The sequence below is a fragment of the Pygoscelis adeliae genome, unplaced genomic scaffold, assembly GCF_000699105.1.
Source record: "Pygoscelis adeliae isolate BGI_AS28 unplaced genomic scaffold, ASM69910v1 Scaffold167, whole genome shotgun sequence".
Classification (NCBI taxonomy): domain Eukaryota; kingdom Metazoa; phylum Chordata; class Aves; order Sphenisciformes; family Spheniscidae; genus Pygoscelis; species Pygoscelis adeliae.
In genome coordinates, this window is record NW_008825428.1 from 6,656,738 (window position 1) to 6,661,308 (window position 4,571).

Below are 4,571 nucleotides of genomic sequence, written 5' to 3' on the forward strand. Positions count from 1 at the left end.
ATAGCTGTTGTTTAATAACATCTAAGCCAACTATCTCCGACTAGTCAGCACAGAAGTGTATGTTTTCCTTTTACTTATTATAATGTATATATTAGTAATTGTAGTCTATTGCATAATACTTCAAATGCACACACCTGAAAATATTTTCCACATTTTTTCAGAGAGCTGTATTTCCTAAATTACAGTAACCAAAGAATTTCACCTTGATTCCTAGAAAATTAGACAACTCCATCTTACTTGTTGATTGAGCTCTACTAGCCGCCTATCAGCTCAGCTCATCGCTGGCTGCCTTGCCTACTAGCACATTGGATAGGGATTACACAAAGTTGTCTCCAGCTCTTCTTGGCCCTTTAAAAATAGTTTATAATAGTTGAATTGCCAGGGAATGTTTTGTCCTGAATGTTGTTTAACAGCGAGTGAAGGCTGTGAGTCCAGACTCTCAGAAAAGTGAGAGAAATGGATATTTTGCAGGATACCTGCAGGAAAGGGTGTTTATTCACAGAGATGCCTGGAAAACACTCCGACCATCAGAAAGGCTAGTTGATAAACAGAAGCATCTCAAAGGTTCAGAAGGGACCACAAATTTCTACTTTGCCACCTAACGCTTAGGAAACCGTGTGTGTGTTTACGTGGGCTGGACTGCTGTGAAACGTTAAGAGATGTGCAATGGACCAGATTGTCTGAAGAGCTGGTCAATACCGAGCTACTTCGGCCAACAGAGTTCGAGGTGGAAAACTGCAGGTCAGGCCAAAGTCAGAAGGAATGTGCCCCTTGCAGGGACCGCAACTGTGGAGAAAGACTCCCAACCCCAAAGATCAGGTTTATATAGCCAGGGTGCAGACTTCTATGGAAAACTGGCAGCAGAGCCCCAATTATTATCCTTCCAGATGTAGATTACCGTAATATGTTTTGATGTAGAGCAGTACATCAATGCAATGTACAATCAATTTGGAGGCCAATATGGCAGGAATAAAGGAAAACAAACTTTAAGGGGGCTTATTTTAATTCTGTATGAAATCCCTCTTCCTTGGCTGACAATCCTTTTAACAGTGCATTTGTACAGCCTTCACACTGGTACTCTGATTTCCTAGGAACTCGTTTAGTGAAGGGACAGGGTACAACTCCTATCCATGTGTTCTGGTTACAAATAAATGACTCTGTAGGTGTATAAAAACAAATAGGAAACAAATGAAAGGGTTCTCTGCTAATAGGAAAGAGAAGGCGATGTTTTACTGCCATCTCTGCAAACGCAGCTGTGATAATGAGAATCATGGGGACATCTTTTTATAGAGATTAACTTTGCTGAAATATTGGGGAATAAACTGGAGCCCTATACAGCTGAAAGCAAAAGCTGCTGCACGTTGGACAATCTCTCTTTTTGGGGTTTTGTAAAAAAAGCCCCTTTGACTCTGCAGCTTGACTAGAGGCTAACCTGCATCATGCATTCATCAGAGATTACACATCCATTTCAGATTTGAAATAATGCCTTCAGTTAAAGTTGTTAAACACCTTGATGGTTTATACAAAGCACGTTTTAATATAATTCTAACTCACTTTCTTGTACCTACATAAGCTCAATAAAGATAATCACAAGTTAAAACCTGCTTGCCAAGGTTAAGTTCAGCTGCTTCTAAACATTCATAAGAAGTATATCCACCGAATAAGATGCTTCTGTTCTTACATATTCCCCTCTCTGGGTAGCACTGAATTTTGAAGATGGGTGAGAAAGTAGATCACCAATGCAATTTTCTCCCTCAAAGATGTTTGTCTGCCTGTGCTATGAGCTGTAACTCTTCCACAGACAAAATCTGTAGTGAGACTGACCCATACGGACAGAACTTCTCCCTTCTCCTTGGGTGCCTCTTCTCCTCCCCACCCCTCTGCTAGCACAAGCTGCAGCAATGAAGTACCCGAGGCAGAAGGGCTTGTGGCTCTGCCAAGTCAAGATCAAAGCAGCTTTAGTCACTCTTATCTTGTGCAAAGGATCTGCAACAGCAGAAACACCTCTCAGCACAAACCAGAAAGGAGGGAAGAAAGAGGACCAGCATTCTGGCAGAATCGGGGAGCCAGCAGAAGGGAAGAAACACCAAAAAGGAAAAAGAATAAAGAAAATAACGGAAATGGATAAAAAGAGGTGAGTGCTTGCAAGGAGTCATGAAGGCAGAGCCATACTGTTCTTTTTTTAAGAGCTGTATGCGATGTCTGAAGAGAAACACACGTTGTCTTGATCCACACAGGGAGTACGCAGAGCTACTTTGTACTCATCTGGGTTTTGACATTTCGTGGAAAATTTAGCTAAACACTTTTCCTCTTTCAGAAAAGCCTGAGATGCAGAGAAATATTAATCTGAGGTAAAACAGTGACCATAATGTTCTGCTTCTACACACTATCCACAAAGTATCCTCAGGAACGCACATACCTACCTTTGGTGGAAAACTCAGCACTGGCTTGGCATCCAGCAAAGCTTTGCTCTAGTTGCGCTCACGTATTTCATGATCGATACATTTCAGATTATGCAGTTCTCTTTATTCTAAATTTAAGTCCTTTGCAGGAGGGGGTGGAACTGATTGCTTCTCAATTCCTGAATATTTGTGACTGAAATAAACACGCAAGCCCTGGTATGAAGAGGTATCCAAAGCGATCAGTGGCTGACCTTTGTAGGTCATGCTTCCTTCGTATCCAGAAATAAACCTGATTCCTGCTTCTTCCCTTTTACCACCTATTTCCTCCTTCCTTTCTCAATTAAACTGCCAACTCCTAATCTCACCATTTGGCCTTTCACCTCCACGCAAGCTCATGATTCCTGATCTTCTTAATCTAGGATCATTACCATCAATCACTCCTTTAGGCAAGTGAAACTTTTTTCCACAGAGGGATGCCAGAGGCCTACATATCTTTCAGGCTAATACTACTATTTTAGTTCTGGTGCCAGTTGGGGTTTTTGACTAAACTGTGCCTAGAGGTGTTTTGTGCCAATTAGATGAGATGCTCCAGGCTGATCAACAGAAATTTGCTTGGGCTGTGATTCCTTCCAGCTTGAGTCATTCACTGGGAGAGGTGAAAGATTAACTTAATTAAATCAACTAATACTTTGACAAAGCGTTAGGGATACTGCCAAGGTTAATGAGGGCTAAGGTTAATGAGGGCTAAGGTTAATGAAGACCAAGTTTTCCTTTCCTATGTTTTAATGTCTTTTAGATAGTACCACTTACCAGACTTGCTTCATTGCAGCTCCCCTCACATCCCTTACACTGTCCGTGATATCCATCTCAATGCCCTACTCATCTGCTTCTCTAAAATGGGTCATTGTGATTTTTCTACATCTTCTGCTGAGTATGAGCTTTCCTGCTGGCCCGCTTTGCAAGGCTCCTTCTCATTCATATATTCTGTAAAGCTGGGCATCTACCACAGTGGCCACACAAAAGAAACAAACTTCTCTTTGTGTATAATTAACCTGCTTGACAGTTCTGTGGACATGACACCTTTAGGTAACCACAAATCCTTATTGTTTTAACCCATGTCCTCTTTGTTTCCCTGCTGCCTGCACTGTTTTCATAAGGGCCACTGAAGCACCTACCGCACCACCAGGTCGTGTAAAAAGACAAAAATACTAAGATAATGGGAACCTTATAAATAGCTAAGACTCTTAAAGGCATACCAGACTGCAATGTCTGAACGCAATTTTTTCAGGAACTGTTCCTAGAAAGTAATTTTTTTTTCTCTGGCACCATGCTGTCCATCTACTGTGCCAAATGATAGCACATGATTTTCAGAAGTCCTGCCTCAGCAGTAGTACCACTGATATTAACGATACACTGAAATAATAGAAAGCCACTGCACAGAGCAAATGTATTTTCTGAATGCTGCTGAAGCTTTGGAAATGTGATGCATTTTTCTGATCATCTCTAGCTGAACTTTCTCATTGTTTGTTTGTTTTTACACAGGTTTCTTAGATAGCTTTTAGAGGTTTTTATTTTTTCCTCTGTTTAGATTTTCTTCAGTCCAGTGCATTCAGAATTATAACAAGGAGATACAATGCATGGAGGACAGGGAAGTGATTCGAGACAGCCAGCATGGCTTCACCAAGGGCAAGACCTGCTTGACCAAACTCATGGCCTTCTATGATGGAGTGACTACATCAGTGGACAAGGAAAGAACTACGGATGTCGTCTGTCTGGACCTCTGTAAGGCCTTTGACACGGTCCCCTACAACATCCCTCTCTCTAAACTGGAGAGGTATGGATTTGATGGGTGGACTGTCCGGTGGGTGAGGAATTGGTTAGATGGCCGCATCCAGAGGGTAGTGGTCAATGGCTCAATGTCCAGATGGAGATTGGTGACGAGTGGCATCCCGCAGGGGTCCGTATTGGGACCGGTACTGTTTAATATCTTCATCAGTGACATAGACAGTGGGATCGCACCCTCAGCAAGTTTGCAGATGACACCAAGCTGAGTGGTGCAGTCGACACACCAGAGGGACAGGATGCCATCCAGAGGGACCTGGACAAGCTCGAGAAGTAGGCCTGAGTGAATCTCATGAGGTTCAACAAGGCCAAGTGCAAGGTCCTGCA